Source organism: Pogona vitticeps, chromosome 5 (assembly GCF_051106095.1).
Source record: "Pogona vitticeps strain Pit_001003342236 chromosome 5, PviZW2.1, whole genome shotgun sequence".
Taxonomy (NCBI): domain Eukaryota; kingdom Metazoa; phylum Chordata; class Lepidosauria; order Squamata; family Agamidae; genus Pogona; species Pogona vitticeps.
This window is the reverse complement of record NC_135787.1, coordinates 15,127,136-15,146,465: the sequence shown is the minus strand read 5'-3', so window position 1 is coordinate 15,146,465 and position 19,330 is coordinate 15,127,136. Positions and strand designations below refer to the sequence as shown.

The following is a 19,330-nucleotide window of genomic DNA, read 5'->3' as shown; positions in this document are numbered from 1 at the left end:
TTGAACCAAGACATATGGTTTGATGGCCCTTTGCTGAAGCTGTTTAACAATCGTGAGAAATAGGAAGCTTCCTTGCCACTCACCTTCAGAGGAGAAGCCAGAGGAAGTCTTCCATTTCTTTTTAATTTTTGCAGATGCATCAGCAATGCTTTAAAAGGGCTTTTTAAAAAAGTCAAAGTATCACTGATGCACTGTGTCATTTAGTATGTAAAACTGCATGTCATCCAGCATGCAGCTTTATATGCCCCAGGAGATCTCCTGTGCTACAAGATGGAAGTTGGGTAAAAAGAGGTACAATGAGAATTGCAGTGTTTGTCTTCTAACTCCAAATGGCAGGAGAGGTTGGTCCACAGCTCCTCTGTAGTTTTGTCTTATGCCCCTTTAAAACCTTTTGGGACAGCAGCTAGCAGCAGTACCTTGCATGGCAGGGATGGACGCTAACCAGTTAACTTTGTGCCTCATTAAAAACTGCCTTCTTTTATATGTCTATGTTACAATGGAAAATTCAAGATGAAACACGGAAAGGAAGAAAGGAGGAATTGTTCTTCTTCATGATAGATTTGAGGCTCTGGGGCACAAATAGCTTAAACTGTAGTTTACTGTAGCAAAGAAGAGAAACAAGAGAATTAATCAATGTAGGACTTTGTAATAATTCTGCTAGTGGAGTCCAACAGAGTAGTCAAATGAGCTTATGATTATCAGTTAATTACTCAGGATGCTCGTGGTAAGGTAAAAGGAAAACTAACATTTATTATTCCAAGAAATCCATTGAGGATAAAATGGGCTGAAACCTAGACTTCGGAAGAGAAGCCTCCTGGAGCTGGCTCCTCTATCTGCAAGTGTGCTGAAGGTCAACATGAAGCCACTCTCAAGGCTAGGTCAACATGAAAGTCAACGTGAAGCCACTCTCAAGTCTAGGTCAATGTGAAGGTCAACATGAAGGCACTCTCAAGGCACTTCCCCCCCCTTTCAAGGATATATACCTTGAAGATATATATCCTTGAAGTGGGGGGAGTGATCTCAGGAGAAGGTGGCCTAAGGGCAACAATCTACAAGTAGTCACTTGCAAAACCCCAAAAGAGGGCAAAGTATCCTTAGAGAAATGCTATCTATCATCCCCTAGAGAAGGACCTTAAAATTTAAGTGAGCAAAAATGTGGCCTGTGGGTCACATTGAGTTCCCCCATGAGCCCACATGTGGCCGAGCATGGATTTGAAGCCAGTTTTTCTCAACCCCAGTCCAACACTACCCTTTGTACCATACTGACCAGTTTACACCACTCTACTTTATTCACAATCTCTTTTTACGTACGTAGTTCATATTACTATTTATGAGATAATTGTCATTTATGAGATAACCTACTTGAAGCTGTATGGTAATATTTGCCATTTTGCAGCATAATTATTGTGCATATTTTGATTGTTGTATATTCACTTAACCAGCGCACACACACGCACGCACGCACACTCACTCACTCACTCACTCACACTCACACACACACACCAGGACACACCACTTTAGTACAGTAGTTAAGAACACTTGTGTATGCCTGTTCTCAGCATGTTGGTGAGTCGATCCCTCTCTTGGAGAGCACCCCTGGTTAATAAGTCTGCTCCCAAAAACCAAATATCCCGAATCAGTTTTGAAAGGTAGTTTCGGGTTTTCAGTGCAGTGGTTGGCTTGAAGCAGCAGCATAGGTGTTATTGTTTGCAGAACATGCACCTGTCTGGAGATTCAGCACATGAACTAGGAGTGTTGGCATGACCTCTCCTTCCACCTGAAGTGGGAAGAGAAGGGCCACCATCACCATGTATCAACTCTGACCCTGGAACACTCCACTGAGGGAGGAAGAGAAGACAGAGGACAGGAGCACACTCTTTCCCCCTTGTGATTCCCCCGTGTCCACCTTTCCCTATCCTACCCAATAACCTTGGGCTGAAATCATTATTGACAACGCTCACTGAGGAACCACGGAGTGATGTAGATGGGCAGCAGCAGTCGAGAAGAAGAGGCTGAGGTGCAGTTGATTTAAGCAGGGGTAACGGTGGGTGGGTAACTGACGGGACCACCTCTGTTTGATTAATGGGCAAGACGGCCTTGTGGATCAGACTTCTTCAGACGAAACCATTCACATTCCTCATCAAACTGGTAGGAAGCTGTCCTATTCTGAGTGATGCTACTGGACCACAGGGTCCTTTTGTCATCTATTATACATTTTGCACTGATTGGTGGCAACTCTCCCAGGTTCTAGAAAGACATGTTGACCGGACTTACTTGGAGACAGAAAGTATTGAACCAGGCATCCTCTGCAGGCAAAACATGTGACCTACCCATGAGCCACAGGCTTTCTTCAAATTCTTCAAAACATGTAATATGTGTCGCTGAGATAGTCTGTCATTTCAGACCTCAGGGTGTTCCCTATTTAAAAACAAGCAATGTAGAAAGTTAGCAAATCTGGAAGAGTGCTAGACTAGAAGGTCTAGTCTGGCTTGCTTTCTGCATGTGAGGAGTGATTTATGCAGGGGGACATATCAATATACTATTGCAGAGTTTTGAATTTCTTTTTGAATTTCTCTAGCTGTGCAGCAGACATGCAGGGACTCGCAGAGCAGAATAGCTTCAAGTTCCCCAGATTAATCCATCCCTTTTTCTCATCAACTGGCACCTATAGTCTCAATAACTCATTCTGAAATATTGGCAAGAGAAAGAAGAAAAGGTTTCATTTACTTACAATGGAACAGATGAAACAGTAAACTGATGAACATGGCTGACTGATGTTTAGCAACAGGCCTCAGCAAACTCACTGCAGATGGGGGGAAAACAGAGCAGAGAGGCTGGGCTCTCTGAATCAGAGGCAGCAGGGAATGATTGACTACTGATGAATAGACTGACAGTCACTCCAGCCCAAAAAGATTCCTCCTAGCCATACCTACTAGAGGCAGCATGTGAGGTTGTAAAAAACCCCAATGTATACAATCCTTTCGTCTCCTTCAAGATGGTTTACTGCCAGACAGTCTCTACCATATGATTTTACTGAATGTCTTGGTCGGTTTCCAGATCTGCCTTCTTCATCTTCCAAATGCTTTGAGTCTCAGCTTTTACGATCCTGTCATCCATGCTGACAGGGTCTGATGGAAGCTGAGGTTCCCTGAGGAGCTGAGGGGAAAGATGTGCTCGATGTTGCACCTCTAGAGTTCCATCTTTATTGTCTTCCTGTTGGGTCTGCAGAAACCTAAATCTACCATGCTATTTTGAGGCAGCAAGGTAAAATTCCCTCCAAAAGTTCATGCTTATTTAGGAGCCCATCATATCCATTATGTACATTAATGTTTGAATCCAAATGGAAAGGATTTCCAAATACCTGCGGGAAATGTTTTCTGTTTCCTGTCAGTGTGCTATAAAGGTGGTGTTATTCAGACTGAATTCTGTATCCACTTGTGAGGTGCCTGTAATACTCCATTACGTACGTGGAAAACAAAAAGCACTAGGAGGTGCAGTGTAGCATGTGGAATGAATATTTGCACTGCTTAGGTAGCATGGAGGGGATGCGTGATCAGGGAGGGCCATGCACGTTTATGCACACATAGACCTCCCTTGCTATTTTCTTCCTTGATAGAGCTGTGTCTCTAAATGTACAACTAACTACGTCTTCTCAAAGAGCTATGTAATCTGGGAGGGCCAGTCACCCTTTAAGGGCAAAGCAGAATAAGGTGGTTCATCTGTTCTGTTGGTTTTTCTTTTTATCCAAGATTAGAAGGACAACAAATAATATAACAAACCATTATCGTAAAACTGCCTTCTCTTTGAGGATCTCTATATTGGGATATCCATATCGTACAATGCGATTTTTGTATAATAACAGCAGTAGCAACCTATTTTTTAAAAAAGAAGCTGAATAGCATTCAAATCTGAATCTGGAATAGATCAGCTGCACAGTCCTGCGCACAGTTATTTAAAGGTGGACCCCATTAGGTTCAACAGCACTTGCTTCCAATTAAATGCTCAGGAGCTCATTTTACACTATATTTTCTACTTGTTACATATAAATACAGAGAAGAAAGAGGAAGAGACAGATAAACAGACAGGGAGGGAGAGAATCAGTAAGGATATTTTTGTTGTTGTTGTTTAGTCGTTAAGTCATATCTGACTCTTCGTGACCCCATGGACCAGAACATGCCAGGCCCGCCTGTCTTCCACTGCCTCCTGGAGTTTGGTCAAATTCATGTTGGTCACTTCGGTGACACTGTCCAACCATCTCGTCCTCTGTTGTCCCCTTCTCCTCTTGCTTTCACACTTTCCCAACATCAGGATCTTTTCCAGGGAGTCTTCTCTTCTCCAAATGGCCAAAGCATTGGAGCCTCAGCTTCAGGATCTGTCCTTCCAGTGAGCACTCAGGCTTGATTTCCTTTAGAATGGATAGGTTTGTTCTCTTTGCAGTCCAGGGGACTCTCAAGAGTCTCCTCCAGCACCACAATTCAAAGGCATCAGTTCTTCGGCGGTCAGCTTTCTTTATGGCCCAGCTCTCACTTCCGTACATCACTACAGGAAAAAACATAGCTTTGACTTCTTAGTGATGTCTAAATGGGCACTCTACTGATATCCAATCTCCACAAAGCACAATTCTTCACAAATGGTGTATCTGGCAAGTGGAATATTCAGCCCATCTTGAGTATGAAGTGCCATAGCTTAGACATAAACTGTGAGGTCTCAGTCAGCTGTAGAGTTGCCCAAACTCAGAGATGTTGGCTGCACTCTCAAGGATTTACCCTGGTTCTCTTGGCTTCCATGCAGGGAGACAAAAAAAAATCTGAGGAAGTGGCACTGGAGAAAGACAGAGTATGATTTTTATCTGTGAGGGGTCTTTAAAGCCTGGGTGCCCATCTCTAGCCATTCCCAGAGCTCATTGGTTTAGTGCAAAGGTACCAGCATGTGTATGTTGCTCCTGCTGTGCAGCTAATCCTTGTCTACCCCACCTCTGTGATGTCACAGATGATCTTCCTTTCACTGTAGACTTTGGCCTTGAAATAAAAAGGAACGGGATCTTGCTGACTCGGCAACCCTAATGAGGAAGGGGCTTTTTATTGAGGAAGTAGGTTTTCAGCTGAAGAAAGAGATGGCAGCTCCATATTAGGTGTTCTGGGAGAAAATTCCAGGGAGAAGGAGCAGTAATATAGAATATTCATTTCCTACACTGGGAATACATTTAAAGCAGAAGCAATTTGTTCATAGAGAAGAAGTCCAAGGAGATGTGAACATGTCATAAGCCAACCAGTTATAAGAAAGCACCTTGTTCTAGGAATAACTCCCATTTATTTATGAGAACTAGGACTGTTTTCAGAACAATCCTAGTTTTGTTTTCTGTTTTTGTTTTGCTGAGTTGGTGTCATCTGTTCCGTCTCCTTCATTCCCCAGTAATGGAAATAATGCCTCAAAGTTTGTACACGAAGTTATTATGTTATAGTCCTTGAACATGTGTAGAATTTGTTTGGAAAGCTGCATGAAGATGAAGTCAATTAAAAAAGCATGCTTCAAGTAGGAAGACACCCAGCTGTGCTGGACATTTGAAATATATTGTAATTTGTGACAAAATATTTGAGTGTGACTGTAGTGTGTGGGCATTAGAGAAAATGAGCAATTCATTCACTCATTCAGCTTGTATAACATCCTATACTGCACAGACGCTCTGAGAGGTTCACAGCATATTAAAATCACTTATAATTAATGAAACAAAATACCTTACATTATCTTCCAACTTCCTGCCTCATCATGTTGGATTCCTTCTTGGTGGGCCTAACTGCATAGCAGGGAAAAGGGAGGTTTTTGAAAATACACGTTAAAGAAATGGAGTATGCAAACATACCTATAATAGAGATCCTAAGAAATACAGCATATTTCTGATACACCTGGATTCTTGCTTCATTTTTATCCTTGGGGGCTCTCAAGTACCTCAGTTCGGTCACCTTCAAGCAGTGTTTAACTTTAGGGGCCAGAAGGCCACAACAAGGGCTAAGGTGACCCAAGCTGTTCGAAAGAGATCAAGCCACAGATACCCAGTGTGGATAGAGTGATGGACTAGACTCTGGTCACCAGGATTCGAATCCACGCTCAGCCGTGGAAACTCACTGGGGGAGGGGGTGCAGTTGGTAAATCACACCTTAAATATCTCACTTACTTTGAAAGCCCTGTTAGGGTCACTGTAAGGCAGTTCTGCATCTGACAGGGTGTAACGAGAACACGAAGTCACAGAACTGGTGTTTTCCTTCCCCATGTTGACTTTACAGGCAGATTTGTGCTCTGTAATTAGTTCTGTGATATTTTCTAGCATAAAGAGAGTGGAAAATAAAAATCTATCAAATTTTCTATTGATGAAACGACTTCCTTCCTATCTGTCGGGGAATCGCTTCCTGCTGTTCCCGCTTACAGAACACAATAGAGAAGTCCAGAATTTTAGCGACGCCCGTGGTTAGGCAATAACTTGTCTGCTTAGAAGCAAAAGGTAGCAACGAGCCATTCATGTTCAAACCCAGGTCTTAATTTGTGCAGGAAGTGATGGGATGTGCTTGTGCGTGGCTTTGTTAAGTTTGTAAACATTTAAAAATTACTTTGCCAATGCTTATGTAGTCCATCCTTTCATATGGCAGATTATAGAAGGGCTCAGCGGCGTCTAGTCATGTCCGACTCTTTGTGACCCCATGGACCACAGCATGCCAGGCCCTCCTATCTTCCACTGCCTCCCAGAGTTGGGTGAAATTCATGTTGGTTGCTTTGATGATATTGTTCAACCATCTCATCCTCAGTCGTCCCTTCTCCTCCTGCCTTCACACTTTCCCAACATCAAGGACTTTTCCAGGGAGTCTTCTCTTCTCATGAGATGGCCAAAGTACTGGAGCCTGAGCTTCAGGATCTGCCTTTCCAGTGAGCACTCAGGGTTGATTTCCTTCAAAATGGATAGGTTTGTTCTCCTTGCAGTCCAGGGGACTATCAAGAGCCTCCTCCAGCACCACAATTCAAAGGCATCAATTCTTCGGCGATCAGCTTTCTTTATGGTCCAGCTCTCACTTCCATACATCACGACAGGAAAAACCATAGCTTTGACTATTCGGACTTTTGTTGGCAAGGTGATGTCTCTGCTTTTTAAGATGCTGCCAAGGTTTGTCATCGCTTTCCTCCCAAGAAGCAGGTGTCTTTTAATTTCAGGGCTGCTTGACATAGTAGCTCATAGAAGGGCTTAGTATAGGCATCCTTCAGTCTCGAGAGACTATGGTAACATGCTCTGAATTGAGGAGTGTCCTCTCCAGAGCATGAAGCCTGGGTAAAGTAGTATGGAGGATAAGCTGTTACCCAAGCAGCAGATCCCCCCTCTCCACATTGCTGAAATGGTCCAATGGAAAGGCAAGAGCCAATACAACTGGTTCCAGCAACGTCGCAGGAGTTGGCAGAACGACACGAGCTGCCTTCGGGACTCCAGCTCCAGATTTTGCCTCTAGGTTAACTCCTGAAGCCATAGAAGGCTATGTTGAAACAAAATTGCTGGATAGCTCAGTGAATTAGGTGGTTGGGAGTCTGATTTCCCACTGTGTCTCCTTTGAGTAGAGCCAGCCTGTGTAGCCTTGGGCAAACTGCATAGTCTCGGGGCACCTGCAGAAGAAAGGAATGGTAAATGATTTCTGGGTGTTTTCCACCTGGAAACCCCTGAAAAGGGTCACAGTGAGTCAGAACTGACTTGCTGGCACATGATTATTATTTATTATGTTGAGACAAAATGGCTTACAAACAATCCTATTGCAATATTGGCCACTCTTAATATTGCAGGTTAGCATTACAGCTTAAGCTAATTTGGATTTCCAGCCAAAACTCCATGCATATAAAATGCCTTTCATGTGACTGCAAAGGTCCATCAACCCAGCTTTTGTCCTTTTCCGGGCACAAGTTCAACATACATTCTGTACTTTTAAATGCTTTAGGAAAAGAAAATTTTAAACAAAGAACGTTTGCGCTTAAAGTAGATTTGTGTTTGTGTTTATCTATGAAGATCGCTTGCTCGTATAATAAGAGTACCCAGTTCTGCATTAATTTTATTGATATTCCACATCCACCACCCCATGTGACATAAGGCTTGTCTTACTTAATTAAGTGTTTTGAGGGTTTTGTGGCAACTTTCCATGCTTTTGTGTTCCTCTTATGAATATCACTCCTTTCTGGTCCCGCTTTGATCTAGAGAGTGGAATTTAGCACAATGGTGCTTTCCACTGAATGTCATGTTCTCAAATCACAGCCTCTAGGTCAGAAGCTTTCAATTAGGGTTTCAATTGGAACACACACACACACACAAAGGGTGTGTAAGAAAAACTTCTGCAGGGAAGGAGCTTTCCAAAATATTTGGAAAAGAAATTTTAAGGTTTTCTAAAGAACATGTTTTCAGAGAAGTGTCTTTTAAAATGGAATTTTAATGCTGTTAAAAGCCTGTACACCTTTGCAACCAAACAGGAAAAGGGAGGAAATTTCAGTCCATCTGGAAGAACCCCTTGTGGCTGCCTTTTATTTAGCAGAATTGGGCAGTACTACAGTGCTAAATCCTCTATTTCTCCACAATAAAATCTTTGCTTTCCCCATTGGGTCCAATGAACATATGTCAAAGAGTGTAAAAACAGGGAAACATCTGGAAGAAACCTGCCAGTTGGCTACCCTGTGCATGTTTTGGAAGGGGCTGGGGGGTTCCACAAGGAAACACACACACACACACACACACACAAACACACACACACACATCACTTTGGAAAATGTGAAAAAAATTGAACAGATTATGAAATGGAACAGTCCTACTGATGCAGTGTGCATACTGTTAAGTGCATAAGATTAGTTTTTTGTTAGATTAGGTTAAGTGCACTTCTGGTTGATAGTCAGACTGGCCAGCACGATAGCAGCTCACATCTAGGAGTTCTCTAGCAATTTCTCTGTAAGGGTGTTACTATGCAGGAATTTGTCCCTCTGTTTGGTCTGCTCTGGGGATGGGCTGATTATCTCCTTTTCTTGGCAACCAAGCCACATAAATGCCAGCCAAACCACCCTTTCCCCACAGCCTTCCTAGCCACACCTGTTCCCCCCCCCCCGGGAAGTAGCTACTCTTTTAAAGTAAGGGTAATATTTTGATTCGGTTCCAACATGTGCAATTGCTGGGAGCGAACCAAAGTGGAGGGCTCGCTTTCAATTTCCCATCCACTTCCAATTTCTCAATATCATTAAGTAGCTCAAACAGACAGCTTAGCCACTTGACAATATTGGGAAATTGGATGGGGAGACGGAGCAAAGGTTATTATTTTCTGAAGCCCAGTTAGGGCAGTGCTAATGTGCTATACTTTTTAGAATTAAAAAAAGACACACCTGAAAGCTTCCTTCTAGGAGGAGAGACAGGAGAGAGCAAGGTTTTTTTCTTTAAAAAATCTTCATTTCTTTCCCTTTCTAGGGAGGTGCATCAAATAAGGTCACTTGAGCTATGTATGCCATGGGGATGAGAGGATAGCACCAGATGGCATACCACACCTCTATGCAACTTTAAGTGACCCTATTTAGCCCACTCCAATTTGGCTGTCTACCTAAGCCCTATGTTTGATTGTGATAAAAGACAAAGATGGCATACGATGCCACTACAAATAATTTGCCATTCTATTTTCCCCACACACATACACTGAAATTCCTTTGCCTAAATTAAGAGTGATGAGAGCCTACATTCTGGCTCCCTGAAGGAAACCAGCTCAATTCCACTTCCTCTTTTTCTATAATCCAAAAACTTGCCATTACAGTTCCTTCCTTAGGCAGTTTTTTTCTTGGGGGGGAGGGGCTGAGCAAAGACGCCTTTGTTGGTCCTGCTTCTCAGGTGTGCTCCATTTCCATCTGTGGTGACACTGAACCCAGCAGATGTTGACAGCTGGATCTAACTATCCTGTTAAATTTCTCACACTACCTCAAAGCAACGTTCTCTCAAGATCCTTATGGGAAATGAGAAGTGCAGCTAGAGCTTGCACCTTAGTACAGCCAGGAAAAATAAATGTGGCTGAAGGTGTTGCTTTAGGGAAAGCGGTAGATGTGAGCCTTACCAACTGCCTCAGGGCGCAGAGTGCTTCTTGGTCTACATGGAAGATGGTGCTTTCAATCATAGGTGTACAGAATTCTCTTTTGGGGCTAATTAATAATATATGCTATCAAGTTGATGCCAACTTATGGTGACTCTTCTCAGGGTTTCTTCAGAAGTGGCCTATTATTAGCTTCTTGGGTTGCCCTGAGATTTTGTGACTTCTCCAAAACTATGCAGGTTGGCTCTTGTCCTGGGAAGCTCCGCCCATCTCAGTGAGAACTCCTAGAATTCCCCAGGTAGCATGGCAGCCACAGGTATTCTGGAATTTGTAATATAGAGACAAAAATGGGCTTGCCTTTGCTTGAAATCCCCAAGAAAATATCATTTCCCATGGAGACAATGTGTTATTGGGATGAGCAACGTATTCTGCAGACAGAAAAAAATGGAGTCTGCTACCTATAGTTAAGTTAATCAAGAGTGAGCAAGCAAATAAGCCAGTGAGAGGTGATAGACAAGAAAGAAGGGCATGGAAGTAAGTAAAAACAGGCTTGAGAGGGTAGGAGAGGAAGTAACAGACAATCCTGGGAAGACAGGTGACCTTACTATCTGGACTATCTTTATTGCTACCCGCTGGCACATAGTCACATGTACGTTCTTCCTCCACTTCCAAGAATGGGGATGTCAGGGGAAAGAGGGAGATATGTGACATAGTGGAACTCTGGAAGCACCTTGGACCTCTTGTTATTGATCCCATCATGTCCGTCAGCAGATCCAAAGCTTTGTAGGAGTGTCTGCCTCCACCTAATCTCTTCTTGTTGAGCAACTATTACAAAGTAGCCTGAAGGGTGTAGTACTCCAGTCTCAAGTAAGGAAAATCAGATCTAGGTACGACTAATCCTAGAATTGTGTTCTCAAAGGCTTTGATGGCCGGGATCTGATGGTTGTTGTGGGTTTTTCGGGCTCTTTGGCCGTGTTCTGAAGGTTGTTCTTCCTGACGTTTCGCCAGTCTCTGTGGTTGGCATCTTCAGAGGACTGGAGTAGGAACTCTGTCCATGCTCTGTTGCTGTTTGTTGGATAGTTGAGTATTTATAGCTGTGGAAACAGCTTTTGTCCTTTTGTTTTGTTCCCACAGCTATAAATACTCAACTATCCAACAAACGCCAACAGAGCATGGACAGAGTTCCTACTCCAGTCCTCTGAAGATGCCAGCCACAGAGACTGGTGAAACGTCAGGAAGAACAACCTTCAGAATATAGCCAAAGATCCCAAAAAACCCACAACAACCATCAATCCTGGAATTCTCACCATTTGGAGACATGGTTGGGACAGGCAACAGAGTTGGGTTTCCTTGCCATCATCATGACATGTGTTGTAGCAGACTTGAATTTAAGCAGGTGTGTTGTTTGGCCACCTTGGGAGATGAAGTGTCACATAGAATACTATATCCTTCCACATACTGTTTCTTTATGAGCTAGTCATAAATACAAGGATATATATGAGCCTTTCAATCAAAATAAGACAGTTTGACAGTTCTGAATTGAGAGCTAGCCCTGTTATTAGGCAAAATGAGGCAGCTGCTGAAGGATCAAACTAGACAATACAGCTAATGAACCAGAGTTCCTTTAAGGGATAAAAGACATCTCTTTATCCTAGTGTCAGCTCCCCTCACCTCTGCATGTTAGAAACTAGCTTTCTTTTGCATTGTGGTGGTTCACTGAGAGGTAAACACAGACTTCATTTGCAAGTCTGATTGTTCAGGCACAGAGCTTTGAAAACTTTGCATGAAAGGAGGAAAAACATTGTTAAGCTATGAGCTATTTAGTTTACTTGTTTGTTTAAACTTGTACCCCACCCATTTAGTGGATAAGCCACTACTTTGGGCAGCTTCCAAGAAATAAAAATATACTGTACAACGTTTTTTAAAAAATGATCATATAAAACCAAAAACCCGAGTTAGAAATATACATTTCCCTTCACAGGTCATCTGACTCCCAAGGCAGGAAATGATGAGTGTTAAGAGAGCACTGCATATTATTACCTATTTAAGTTATTACGACTATATTCTTATTGGCAGGAATCAGGACTTTTTGCTTCACGCATCAAGATAACTTGGCCATCCCAGTATACTATGCACCTTGATTTGGGTGGACACAGAGCAGTAGTCGTTGTTCTTCCTCAGGCTGCAAAATGTTATGTGACATGTGAATATGAGACTATTTTAGCTGCAGACTCAAATCTTGTCACAATGTTTATATAACTCATTTCCACCTCCCTCTAGCTGGAGAAACCTAGGATTTATATTATAAGACCAATTTCTACCAGACTGCCACCACCCACCTGCTAGGAATAAAGCCCCATTGAATTATCCATGTAAATATGTGACATGCTTGAACGTGGTGGGACTTCACCTTCTGGCTAAACCTGCTTTGAACAGGCTATGAGCCTGTAATCTAGAACTGAAGTGGCTGTGTATGTGTGTGTTAGTCCATCCCTAAAACCTTTCATTCAAACCATGTTACTACAGCCACTGTGTGTTTCTGGTGATGAAATTAATGGGTTGGGACAAAGAAGGCAGGTGGAATGTGTTGTAGGAGAATAGCTGGCTAGCTTGGGAACGGTTATACAAGTTTTCAACTTGTAGACCATCTAGAGGAAGAGTGTGTACTCTAATGGGGTGATAGACACACCAACCAACCCCAACCAACCAACCAACCAACCAACCAAGAAAATAAAATAATCAAACCTATTCTTTCTTCTTTGAAAAAGATGTGACACCCATTCTTATTTATTAAACAAAAGTGTTGGGAATCCACATTTATGGACTCAGCATAGTCCCTTGACATTTTATGAGTCTAGTGCCAAACTAGATGTGGTATGACTCCATATGAGGCTATGAGTTTTAACAGAGGAAGGTAACCATTTAATCCTCCCCCATCCCAACTGATGGATGGTTGGTTGACTTGCATTCAAAATCAGCCCTCCCGCACTTTCCAAGCTATGGGAGAAAATATGTGAGTACCTACATCTTTTCTCTTGATGCTAGAGAAGAAGTGATGGAGGTCAGAAAATGAAAGAAAGGTATTAAGCAGTCTATCTCCCTACTGTTCTTCCACACATAGCCTCAAAGGCTGCTTTTTGACTTAAAATCACAATGGATAAAAGATATACAAAACTGCTTGTCTCACGTAATTTAAGTCTAACAGGACACCCTGGATGACCAAACTTTCTGATTGTTTTGAAAGTGAAAAAGAACAAAACATTTTCAGCTGTTGGGTATGTTTCTAAATAAACGGAGGGTACTTATCGCCTTGGACATAACTTTGTTCAATCCATCCTTGTTGAAGTCAAGTCCTAGAATAGACTCTGGTACATAAACAGAAGCTGATGTTTATGGATGTTGCCGAGATATAAATAGACTTCAGATGGCAAAGCGAATGGTATGAAAACTTAAAAATGAAAGAAGAAACTCAGAAGCTGCCCCAAGTATGACATGGGGTTGTACAGTATATGCTGTGTTGGAAACATCTCTTCTTTAAATATATTTCCTGGTAATGAAAGTAAATTATGAACGTTTGCCATTCATGTAGCAAGTTAGGACAGTTCAGTTAAATAGATTTGACAGGATGACTCCGTCGTGCTGGGGAGAGTGTTCTATTGCAATGAACGCTCACTATTCAGCGTTAAAACCAACAGGTCTTGTGATGCCTTGAGGACTAGCAACTTTTATTTGGCACAAGCTTTGTGGGATAGAAGCCTACTTCAGCATTTGTAACTTCTGATATCATAATTTGGGTACCTCATGAGAAGACAGGACTTACTGAAAAAGATTGTAATCCTGGGGAAAGCTGGAGGCAGCGGGGGGGGGGGGGGATGGACCAAAATGAAATAGATTGACTCAATAAATAAAGCCATATGCTTGAGTTTGCCAGATCTGGTTCAGGCTGTTATGATATGGCCTCTTAGAGGTAACTCATTACTGGGGTCAGCAGAAGTTAGAAGCCACCTGATAGTAATCATCATCATGTGCCACCAAGCCAATTCTGACTTATGGCAACTGTTTTTAAGGTTTTCCAGGTAGAAAATACACAGAAGTGGTTTGCCATTCTGTTTTTTTGGGGGTAGGGGGACTCTTGAGATTGTGCCTAAGGCCACAAAGGCAGGCACATCTCCCAGGAGGCACAATGGGGAATTGAACTCCCAGCCTTTGATGCTACAGCTAGATCTCTAAACCACTGAGCTGTCCCGCCTGCTCATTTGAGGATACATAACAAAAAAAAATTGAAGTGTTTGAAATGTGATGCTGGAGGATAGCTCTGCGGACATCCTGGGCTGCCAGAAAGTTGAACAAGCAGGTCCTAGGTCCAATTAAGCCTGATCTCTCTCTCTAGAGGGGGAAAAATGTTGAAAATAAGCCTGTCCTACTTTGGGCACATGATAAGAAGGCAGGATTGTCGGGAAAAGACAATAATGCTGGAAAAGGTGGAAGGCAGCAGGAAAAGTGGAAGACCAAATATGAGAAGGACTGATTCTCTAAAGGAAACCACAGGCTTGAGTTTACAAGAGCTAGCAGTTGAGGACAGGACATTTTAGAGATTGTTCATTTATAGGGTCCCCATAACTCAGAGGTGATGGTACATAACAAAAACAGATGCCTTTAAGGGAGGATAAGATATTCATTGAGGATAAGGCTGTCAGTGGCTACTAGTCAGAATAGCTACATATTGCTTTCAATAGGTGAGGCAGTATGTTTTTCAGTACCTATTGCTGGAGAACATAAGTTGTGATATTCATGGGTATCTCACAACTAGAACTGAGCTCCTAGCTGCCCATCAGCAGCTGGTTGGCCATCATGGGAAAGAGGATGCTGGACAAGATAGCTCTTTGGACCTTGTCCAGCTGAGACCATCAATTCTTATATCTTACTTCCATTCTTACCTTTGCCTCCATTTCCTCCCTTGCTTCTGCTCTTTCTGCTCTGCTGAATTTCAGATTGTAAGATCATTGTAAGACCTTATTCCTTGTATTCCATACAGAAGGGTTGGGCAAGATGTCAAGGGCCTGGGTCAATTTTCCATCACTGGCCAGATATTACCCTAGCAGCACCAGTCCTTGCCATTAAAGTGAAAGTAACTAGAAGGTCATGGCCTTTTTAAAAAAAGCTACCCCCAGTATTTGGTAAGAGGGACATGCCTTGACTCATAGGAGAGAAGTCTCATTTTTGCAAAAGCAAAAGGGCAAAATGAAACAATAAAAACAGCAATCAAACAACAATGGGAGGCGATGTGGGAATCAATGGCACACAGCAGTCTGGGGGGGGGGGGGGAGAGAGTCACAAGCTACATGATTCCTGCCCCTGCACTGAAATATCAAGCTAATAGTGCTAAAGGATGACACTGGATAAAGATTATACAGTAGTTATAATAAATAAGAGTGTCTGGAGACTGACTGGTCCAAAATCTAGTGATTAGTGCCAGTTGGAAGGATAACACCAATTATTGGAGAACTATACTAATTACCAGTTCTTTTCCAAACTCAATTCAAACAGTTGCTATTGATATTTAAAGTCTTGCATCACTTGGGAATAGGGCTCTTAAATGTTATTGTATTTTTATTTTCAAGAAAATCCTGCTTAATGCTTCCCCATCTTTAGAAATTTGGTCAGTAGATGCAGTGTTTTCTCAAGTAAGGCTTAGAAACAACTTCTTCTTCTAGTTCTTGCATTAAAACAACTCCCATTATGCCTATAGGGAGCATGGCTCGCAGCTTTTGGGATCTGGGCTACAGCGATCCCCAAAATTAATTTTTCCAATCTCTGTTCTCAGGCTGGTCTGCAAGAAAATTGCCAAAACTATGGAGAAAGATTACAGTAAAACTAGGGAGATGCTTTGCTACTTTAATAGATGGCCATATTCAATGATGCCATCCATGGCCTGCCATCCCATTCTACTACCCTGTTCTGCCCCATGTGTTGCAGATCCGGTATGGATTATGGCCCTATAATTCCTTGCCATTAAAAAGTGGGATTTACTTATTCTACCTGTCACTTGACTTCAAGCATGTAGAGTGAAGCCCTTCCTTTTGACCTGATGAGTTTGTGGCTTATTTCAAGCCCTAAGGTCCCTCTTCCTTCCTCTCTAGTTAAAATACAACAGTCAATTAAAACACACACACGCACACCACACAACAGGTTTAAACAAAAATTAAAAAAATTAATGAGGCTATAACATGTTAAGCACTAAGCAAATTTCCTTGGAGAAGGTTTCACAAATCTGTGTGTCAACACTGACACTTATTCTTTGTTGGGAAAAGACCTCTGAAGATTACAGGAGGACCCCCTCATATCTGCGGGATCAATATCTGCCGATTCTCTTATCCATGGTCTGAAAGTACTAAAAATAATAAAAGACAAATCCTAGAAATATATACTGTATTTCTAAAGCTGAAGTTACCAGAATTGGCCACCAAAGCGAGGCAGAGACAATGTGTTTGTAGAGTGTTTGCTAACTGTTAAAATAAGATTCTCTGTAACCCATTTTTCAGCATCCACCGGGGCGCTAGGAACCAATCCTCCGCAGATATGGGGGTCCTATTGTATTTCAAATCAAGAAAAGTAGAAAGGCTAAATTTGTATCCCCAGCATCTCCAGGTGGGCAAGGAAAATAATAAATAGCTTTTTTTTGTGATTTATTTTTTATTTTTTGGTCCTATTATAAATCTGAGTGAAACATTGCTGGTTTGTTTTTGTTTACTCAAAGGAAAACAATAGTGACTGAAACCTTGGAAAACCACTGGCAGTCCACGTTGAAATACTGGGTTAGCTGATCAATGCGGACCAGGCATTTCGTTTTCCTATGACCCACCAAAGAACAAACTCCTCAACTGACACAACTTGGTGGGAAATGGAAGAGGGCAGAAGAGCTGCGATTCAATAAAGAGGATGTTATGACGGGGGAAATGACCGCTGCAAGATGCATTCCTAGGAGAGCAGTTCTACCGTGTAAGTCAAAGTGAAAAATGAGGAGTTCACTGGGGTTCAGATCAAGGAATACACTATTGTAGGAACTTGAATCCCTCTCCTGCCTGGAGCAATTCACAAGCTCTCTTCTTTCCTTATGCAGTTGCCTCTCCCCTTTTTGTTATCCATTGAGAGTGAAGTTTTCCAGGCATTTATCTGTCCAAGTAATAAGATGCACTAGGTACCAATGAAATACTGTAATGGTAATTTTACGCAGGTTCCCTCTACAGGTAAGAGGAGGTGAAGCTCGGCTGGCAGGAGAGAGCGAGCGAGAGAGAGAGCCAATGCAGGTCCTCCATTGAGACCCAGCGGGGAACAGGCGGGACCAGGAGTCTGAAGTCCCGGGTTCGAATCCCTCCTCCGCCACGGGCGATGACTAGGCGGGTGGCAGCGGCAAGCCACGCCTCCGCTCGCATCCTGGAGTCAACATAGGCGCGAAGCGACCGGCGGCCGCCTAGCAAGCGCCCTTCTCTCTCTCCGGCAGGAAGCGCTCAGCGGCGCCGAGGGCTGGCGTTCCGAGGCCCGCAGAGCCCGTCGCCGCCTCCCGGCCACCAGTAGCGTCCCCCGCTCGGCCTCCGGAGGCCGCTCCGCTTCTCGCTCGCCCCTTTCGCCTCGCTCGGCCAGCTGCCTCCGGGTGGAGAAGGCGACGCCGGCGGCTCCTCTCCAGCCTCTCGCGGCGAAAGCCGCCGCCGCCGCCCGGCCCCACCTGCGCACCGCCCCGGGCAGCCGAGCCCGAACGCCGGCCGGGAGAAGCAGAGGCGGCCGCTGACGGCGAGGAGAAGAGCCGGGGCGGGCTTCCCCTTTGGGGCGCCTTTTGCGCCGCCGGCGCCGCCGCCTCCCTGAAGCGCTCGCCGACCGGGCAAGGCTGGGCATTTCTGGGCTTTGAGAGCCCGGGCTCGAGAGCCTTCGCCGGATGGTTCCTCTCGCCTCTGGTTCGCGCCCTCGACAGCTGGGAGGAGGAGGAGGAGGAGGAGGAGGAGGAGGAAGAAAAGGAGGAGAAGCCCAGGGCTTCGTTTCCGACTCGGGCGAGGAATTTGGCTGCAAGGTCACCGCTCCTTTCGCCCGCGTTGCTGCTGCTGCTGCTGAGAGGTGAGGGGAACCTGGGGGGGGGGGGGAACGGACTGTTTGCAAACGGCTGGAAAGGTATCGGGTGTGTGTGTGTCTGTGTGTGTCCGTCCGTCCTGCAGCTGCAAGCAAAGGGCCTCGCGCCTCTCTTGGGCGCAAAAGCGCCAGCCTGGGCTTGCCTGCTGTGCGAATCCGGGGGTGCGCTCATACCCCTTGGCTTGCTGGCGCGTGGATCCCTGGCGCGCTCCGACTTACTTCCGAGGAAGCGCGCCTGGGATCGCGCGGCGCGCTGCCCTTTCCGAGACCTGCTCTTTAGGGTCTTAAAACTCCATATGGCTTGCAACCGAAGCACCTCCGGGTTGGGACATGCTACACTTTTATTATTATCATTATTACTATTTTTTAAAAAAAGAAGTGTCCCTTCAGCAGTTTCCAAAAACCTTGGGTTACAAAAGGAGAGGGGCTCACTTGCGCGGTGGAGAGGAACTTTACAGACAAGTTTAATTATTGTTGGGTTGATTGTATTTCTCCACAGGGTTAAACCTGTTTTAAATCTAATAGGGAGAGATATAAGGGCAAAGACACGTGTGTTCATGCGTGAGGATGGAGGGGCATGTATATTTATCATGGGGAGTACCTCCTTCTCCCTTTCCCGTTTATAAGATCTTCAATAATGCAAAGCCCTGACTCAAGAGAATTATGGATCATTATTAATTTACTGTACTGTTATTGATACTAGTTCTACTTGCCTTCTTCCCAGAGCTGTGATTCCGGGGTGGGGATGGGGGTATTATTATTATTGCACCCCCTCAAAGGACGTGAAAGACACACTTGCAGTGCTCTCTGGTCATGTACCCCAGCGAAGACAAAATCAAATGGGTTGGGTTGAGGCCCAGATGCGTGACATGGGTGCAGACCGTTTATGAGCTGCTTGGAAGGCCAGGGGAACTTGCTTGGAAAATAAAGTGCAGGGAGAGAACTTTTCCCAGACGCAAGGTCAGGGCACGAAGCCAGCCGCTTCTTTAGGCTGCAGTTCTACAAACACAGACAAGAATCCTTCCAGAGATACGAACTCCTGTTAGAACCGCTACTGTTTAGGGCATCAGGAGAAGTAAATCGAGGCCCGTATTGTATTAGGAGATCTTGCAAAGAGATTCCACCACCCCTGTTCTGCTGTG

At 44.0% G+C, this 19,330-nt stretch overlaps 1 protein-coding gene across 3 annotated transcripts in view; it reads left to right on the top strand.

The window, feature by feature from the left end:
- The first annotated feature begins 17,947 nt into the window (after positions 1-17,947).
- The window catches only part of GPRIN3 (GPRIN family member 3), a 46,367-nt gene continuing 44,984 nt past the window's right edge, over positions 17,948-19,330 (top strand). For 2 of the 3 annotated variants that reach the window (XM_020796500.3, XM_020796499.3), the window contains exon 1: positions 17,948-18,176. The gene's annotated coding sequence lies outside the window, so the exon portion shown is untranslated. The remainder of the gene's footprint in view (positions 18,177-19,330) is intronic. The other variant, XM_020796501.3, reaches the window with a different exon arrangement.